Source organism: Apium graveolens, chromosome 1 (genome assembly GCF_009905375.1).
Source record: "Apium graveolens cultivar Ventura chromosome 1, ASM990537v1, whole genome shotgun sequence".
Lineage (NCBI taxonomy): Eukaryota > Viridiplantae > Streptophyta > Magnoliopsida > Apiales > Apiaceae > Apium > Apium graveolens.
Window position 1 is genome coordinate 141,314,618 of NC_133647.1, and position 7,775 is coordinate 141,322,392.

Genomic DNA, 7,775 nt, shown 5'->3' on the forward strand with positions numbered 1-7,775 from the left:
CACCTTTACTAACACATCCTCCAATATGCCTCGTGGGTATGTAATAGAACAATCAGCCAATTGTAGAGACATGTAGGTGGGCTTTGGATCAGGAAAATTCAACTTTTTGAAGATAGACAATGACATCAGATTGATGCTTGCTCCCAAATCACACAGGCACTTGTCAAAAGACAACTTGCCAATGGCGCAAGGAATGGTGAAGCTACCTGGATCTTTAAGCTTTGGAGGTAATTTTTGTTGCAGCACAGCACTGCCTCTTCCGTTAGAGCAACGGTCTCAAGGTCATCCAGTTTCACCTTCCTTGAAAGAATACTCTTCATGAATTTCACATAACTAGGCATTTGCTCCAGAGCCTCAGCGAAATGTATGTTGATGTGAAGTTTCTTGAACACCTCCAGAAACTTACCAAACTGCTTATCTAGCTTTTGTTATTGCAATCTCTTAGGGAAAGGTGGTGGAGGATAGAGTTGTTTCTCCCCTGTATTACCCTCAGGCAGAGTGTGTTCAACAGTAGTCTTCATTGGTTCCGCCGCTTTCTCCTTTTGCTTCTCTTCTTCATTACCAACTTCAGCTTCTCCGTCTTTTACTTTTTCACCATCAGCAACTTTTCCAGACCTTAAGGTAATAGCCTTGACTTTCTCTTTAGCTTCCTTCCTACCTGGCACTTCAGTATCACTGAGAAGTGTGCCAGGTTGATGATTGAGCACTACATTGGCTAAAGAGCATAATGCTGTGGTTGCTGGAATCCAGGTGGATTAAACTGTTTACTTACGCCTTGCTGATATGGTTGCTGAATAGCATTTTGATTATTGCTCCAACTGAAATTGGGATGATTTCTGTTGTTAGGATGATAAGTAGTTGGCACAATCTTCTGTAGTCGCTAATAATTGTTCACATACTGAACAGATTCATTAACAAGAGAACATTGATCCATAGCATGAGAACCTGCACAAAGCTCACAGACCATATCTATCTGATTGACTCCATAGGTGGCGAGAGAATCGACCTTCAAAGACAGCGCTTGGAGCTGCGCTGCAATAGCTGTAACTGTATCAACTTCCAGAATACCTGCTACCTTCCCAGACATCATCCTTTGAGTTGGGTTTTGATGCTCATTTGCAGCCATTATTTCAATAAGATTCTAAGCCTCAGTATAGCTTTTGGCCCACAAGGCGCCTCCAGCTGCTGCATCGAGCATGGGCCAAGATTGGGCCCCCAAACCATTATAGAAACCAGTGATCACCATCCAGCCAGGCATACCATGATGTGGACACTTTATCAACATCTCCTTGTAACGCTCCCAAGCTTCGCACATAGATTGTGTAGGTTGCTGCACGAACTGAGTAAGAGCACTCCTCATAGCTTCAGTCTTTTCCATGTGATAGAACTTTACCAGGAACTTTTGTGCAAGATCTTGCCAAGTAGTGATGGACCCAGCTGGTACAGAATGTAACCAGTCTTTAGCTTTATCCCTCAGAGAGAATGGGAAAAGCCTCAGCTTGATAGCCTCATCAGTCACACCAGTATATTTGAAAGTACTATGGATCTCGACAAAATTCTTGATGTGAATGTTGGGGTCTTCAGTAGCAGCACCTCCGAAAGAAACAGAATTCTGCACCATCTGAATGGTGCCCGACTTGATTTCAAAAGTGTTAGCCTGAATAGCCAGATGAAGGATGCTTGACTAAATGTCATCAATTTTAGGCTGAGAAAAGTCCATAAGAGCTGGATCTACCGGAACTATACGATCACCCATGATTACTGGTTCTTTCTGCTCACTCTCTGTATCCGAATCTTCAAAATCTATCTTCTCCGGAATATCAAGAACTTCGTCTGTCTCCTCAGCCGTATCTAAAGTCCTCTTGCGAGTACGAGAATGTGTTTGCATAAACGCTCGCTAAAGTACCACGAAACACAACCGGAAACAATAAGTAACATGTCTTAATCAATGCGTCCTAATGACCACTGATGGTAAGTACATAAACTAAACAAATACGCTGAGTCCTCGACAGCGGCGCCAAAAACTTGTTAGGGTGGAAAACACACGCTAATAATACACGCAAGTATACGCGTTCACAAGTAATATAGAATACTTTCTAGTTCTTTCCCACAGAGACTCAGACTAATTATGTTCAATTACACTCACTCACCAATGTATGATTACTTCTCAATGTCAAGACAATAACACGTAGATTTGATTAACTAATTATTAAATATAATTAAGTACGAGAATTAAACACTTAATTGACACTTGAATTAACAATATTAAACACACATGAGATCATAACTTCATTACTACTTCCTTCAATAGTTATTGTTATTACCCTTAGCATGTAACGGTGATGATATTAATCGAACAACATGAAACTGATAAAAGCCAACTTTCATTGTACTAATACCATTCTACCAAGCATCCATAATTATGATAGAAGTTGAATAGGCATCAATTATGTTAAGACCCTATATGTTTACAGAATTTGACAACATAACGATTTAAGCACAAGTTATTCCTTATGATTACACAGGGCAAGTAAAACGGTTAGAGTTACACTAATCATGCATACACATACACGAACCTATGCTAGCATGGCAAGTTCTAAACCTCAAGATCCACTATCGCTTCACAAGAGATTAACACCCTATCTTATATGTTCGCGACGCACATAAGACGAATAAGCACAACCAATACTAGATATCATACAATCATCACACACTAAGGTATTAAACAACTAACTAAAGAATTCTATAGTAAATCCGTTACGACCCCATGATCACGATTAGCCCATGATAGCACTCATCGTCATCATGGGTTCATATGAAAACATGATAATAACACACGAGAATAACTAAATAAACTACTTATATTAAACTGGAGTACGTCAAAAGAGTAAATAGGTTCAAAGTAAAGAAAACTAGCATCCACTGTTACAACAAAAATAAAGAATCACAAGAAACTATGCTTCCTCTTCGTTGCGGTGTACTAAAACGGTCTTCTTCCTTATCTCCTTGCTCCTCGATTAATACCACGATTCAACACACGTGAAACGTTTCTGAAAACTACTTATATAGAAGCCCCACAAAACCCAACCATCTAAGAAGTCAGAAGTCCAGCAGAACAAGAACTCTAAAAATCAGGTTTTAATTTCGCACCCCTGAGCGGCTGCCCAGCAATCCTGAGCGGGCGCCCAGCTTCCTGAGCGGCCGCCCAGCCAGGCTGAGCGGGAGCCCAGACCCTTTCTGGAAAATCCTCTGTTTTGCTCCCATTTTTTGCTGCATTCTGCTCCTAACTTCCCACTCGCAATGCCAAACACATACTAAGGCTTATTCTTGATGAAATCTCCCCACAAATGCAAGTAATACCCTGAAATGCACAAACACTAGAAAAATGCATCAAATACACAAAATACTTGATTTCAAGACATCAATTCAAGCCATTATAAGACGTTCTAAGTGGTATAAAATGCCACTTATCAGCCACGCAGGATTCTTATAGAAAATGTGTAGATCAAGCTAAAAAGAGTACAAAATTTAAAGAAGAAGATTTGATATTGTTAGCAGTGTTACCGTGAAAAGGGATCATCCAGGATCGGAAGAGAAAAGAAAGTTGAGTCCGAGATACGTTGGACCTTTTGAAATTTCGAAATGTATCGGTAAAATAGCATACGAATTAGCGTTACCCGGCATGGGTAGCATATTCATAATGTTTCTATGTGACAATGTTAGAAAAGTATGATATAGAATTTTAGACATGCGATAGGATGTGAGCCGATAGAACTTCAGGCATAATTGTCCTATATTGAGAATTCAATAGAGACTGTAGAAAAGAAAGAGAAAGTATTAAGAAAGAAAGTTATAAAGTTAGTAAGATTGTTGTGGAAACCAAAGGGTTGAAAGGATAACCTAAGGTTCAGAAAGTGATATGTGTGAAATAGTGCCCTGAGTTATTGCTTAAGTGATTCTGAGGATAGAATCATTTTAAGGGGGGAAAGATGTAATATCCGGGATATGACGTGTAATTATTTTTGTAAATAAAAAATATTATGTGATTATTATATGAATTTTGGTAATTATCTGTGAAGTGGTATCTGTGTTTGGATATGTAAATATGATATAATTTGAGTATTTTAATTTTTATATGTCCAAAATAAAATATAGATAATTGTCATATCTTTCTATTTATTTTTATGATGATATATGATTTTATTGGACATTTATGGATTTTATAATTTCTTTTTCCGAGTAATTACAAACTATTTTATATAATTGGGAACCAGCTGACCTCAACCGTTTTTACATTTTTATAACCCGAAACTCTTCCGAGAACACCTTCCTAACCTAATAGTAATATTCCGAGCATTTTCCATGTTTCGACTTTTTCGATCCGGCGTACGGTTTTAACTGTGCGGGTCCCGTCGCAATATTTTTGATACAATATACGTTTCGGTAAATCAATAAAACTCGTATTTTTGATAAACGGGATCATTTTATTAAACTATTATAATTATCACCTCGTAATACGTGTAATCAGGCGCTGAGACCAAGACCGCAGTACAAATTGTACAGATTTGGATAATTATCCCGAAAACCGGTACCATTTGGATCCGTTTTTATAAATAAACGTACTATTTTATATCCCGAATGATCCAACAGGATACTAATTTCCCGTAATTATAAATAGCCTTTATCCTATTTTATTTCGTACATAAAATCATTTGCAGCCAGTAAATTATATAATTTTACAGAGAAAATACTTATATTCATATAAACTTCTGAGAATCAAACTGCAATTTCAAGGCGGTACCAGATTCCGATCGGAAAACTTGAGTATTCAAAACGAAGGTCTTGAGGTGTTCTATCAGAATCAATAAGCCTTACAACTGCAGAATCAAAGGGTATTTTTCTATAATTTTTATTAATTTCGAATTATTTTGATTAAAAATATGAATTTTTGTTTGGATGATTTTTTGAATGATTTTATGCTTGTATGTTATAGAACTTTTCTTCCTGATGATTTTGATATGTCATATGACTGATTTGTAGTTCAATAACATGTTCAAAATTGAGTTTGATTTTCGAATTTTGAAATTAGGGTTTATAACCCGTATGAATGTTCTTGATTGAATTTGGGGGTTATTTAGCGATTAACAGATGTTTTAGATGGGTGGCTTTTGTTCCCCTTGAAATTTTCAATCGATTGGTGTATAGTATGTTAACAGACAATCCCTGGTTCGAAGGGAGTTGTCATTTGAAGTTTCTTCGAGTTCACCGGAAACCGGCGAACTTCCTGGCCAATTTCCGGCCAACTCAGGGGTTATTAGAACGATTTGAATACATGGTTGTGTTCCTTGTGAGTTGTAGTTGTGATCTGGAAGTGATGGTGGTGTGAGGATGCCGGAATCGAGTTTTTCGGCGAGACAGAGGAATTTTCTGGCGAGGGGTGTAAAAACGAAACAGTTTAGTCCCCCAGGTTTCCATAGTTTGCATATTTTGGATTCCTGTTTATAAAGTATTTAAAAATCATATTTTCTATTTATTTTAATTATAAAAATTCGTTTTTAATTACTGAAAATTCCAAAAATTATTATTTTAATTCCAAAAATTATTTTTAATTCAAAAATAAATCTGAATTAATTAGTTAATTAACTTTAGTTAATAATTAATTGATTAATTTGTCAATTAACTCGAAAATTAATTGATTAATTAATTCAATTAATTATTAATTGATTTTAATTAATTATTTAGTTAGATTTAATTATTTATAAATGATTTAAAAATTCCGAAAAATAGTTTCGAGCTTTAAAATATTATTTTAAATTATTTTCAAGGCTTGATAATTATTATAAAATTATTTTGAAGCCAGATTTGCCAACCGAACCCTGTTTATTGTTTTAAAATTGATCCAACGAGTCGTTTTGACTCCTAAAAATGTTTTAAAAATCATATTAAATACCCGAAAGACTGTTTATGGCCCGAGACTTCCTTATAAATGAAATTTCATTGATTGTTTGACGTGCTATGTGCTATATGTAACTTATTTGTTTGACTGTTGGTCTATGTGATCAGTGTTTACTTATTTTAGCATAACTTTTAATCCGTAAATCGGATTTGGGTGGAACGAAGGGTAGATGAAACCTTATGACGTTCATGTGACGATTAGAATAATGTGAGATGAATATTGATAGATACTTATGATGCCTAGCAGAGTAGACAAGGCGTAGAAAAGGGAAGCAGGTGATCAGAAAGTGGAATCGATGCGTAGAAAATACAGCAGGTGATCAGTGAATAAAAGCAAGGCATAGAAAAGTAGATGAGTGGTTGTTGAATAAAATCATTAGACAAGTACAAGTGAAGTTGGAATCGATTGTGATAAGGCGAGTACTTCTAAACCTTTTTCGAGATATAATACAAATATTTCTAAATTTTTTTGTGACATAGTGTTAAGTATTCAAAATAGCTCTGTTTTATATTGTAAGTACTTTGAATCCTTCAGCCTTGAACCTGAGCCACATCATTTGATTTTTGAGCTGTAAGCCTTACTCTTTGCGAACCATTTCTTGTTGGTTTACCAGATACTAAACCACACAAATATGATAGGTATCCACAAATAAATACCCATCATATACCAAACATTGGAACCAAATTGTTTGAACATACAGAAACTTTTATACTCAACCATACCTTGTGAAATCAAAGAACTAAATCTTGTAAAATCATTGTTCATCTAATACCCGATTCTCCTACAGGCTGAAGGCCATTTCTTATACATACCTTGATACACCCTTGTGATACTCATGAAATGCATCATGCCTTTATACAAATGTTTCATCACTATTGATTATGATCTTGTTTTATTAAGTTATATTGTTGTTCATATTGAATTACTTTAGAATTGGATAGTTTTCTTTATGTGGACCAGATTCGTGGTCAGACCAGATTTGTGGTTGAATTAGGCCAATGTGTGCCTTGGGTCCAGTTTATAGAGCAGAGTCGTGTGCCTTGCTCGGGGTTAGTGCGTGTCTGATCAGCAGCCTAACCTTGGTTTTTAAAATTAAAAATGAATATCCAATTCTAATGATTGTTTAACAAGAAACTTGATTCCTCTGAATCATCTCGTTTGATCATTGATTAACCTCAGTTATTGTTATTGTGACTTGCTGAGCTAGTTAGCTCACTCTTGCGAATCTTTTTATGTATTCTACAGTTAAGAAGGATACGGTTGATAGTGGGGTTTCCCAGTTCAATATACGAGCTAGGATTCCAGACTGAGTTGGATCGAGCTAGCAGTAGCTTACTACGGTAGTGAGATAGTAAGATTGTAAGAATAATTTCATTATCAGTTGTAAATTAAATTAGTTGGGATTTGGTACGTTGTAATGAAAGTTAAGGTTGTGGCTTGTTTTCATACTTTAACCTGTTGCGATCCGTGGTTATATAAAGCAGGGTCATTGCAAAGAATATTTCATATACAAGTTTATATATTATGTTATGGACCCCAAATTTTTGACCCGGGTTTGGAGGGCGCCACAGGGTACTTACGGCAGGATTAGCTTATAACATGGACAATATTGAGGCTACAACCCGAGTTACTGCTAGAGGCCATCTTGAGGGTCAGATTGATCCAGCTCTACTGGTGACTATCTTAGGACTCATCACCTCCTTGATGGATCAGGTTAGGGATGTCGTACGTGCCCGCATTTCGTGATCCATAATAGTGTGCAGAGTCAGAGTGATCAGACAAGGATTTTCATGTAGCACTGCTTTTGGAAGATTAGCCT

General features: G+C 36.4%; 1 non-coding gene across 1 annotated transcript; it reads left to right on the plus strand.

Annotated features, from left to right (window-relative positions):
- The first annotated feature begins 1,256 nt into the window (after positions 1-1,256).
- LOC141680660 (small nucleolar RNA R71) lies at positions 1,257-1,365 on the plus strand. Its single transcript, XR_012558382.1, has one exon. It is a non-coding gene; the product is annotated as a small nucleolar RNA R71 (small nucleolar RNA).
- The last annotated feature ends 6,410 nt before the right edge of the window (positions 1,366-7,775 follow it).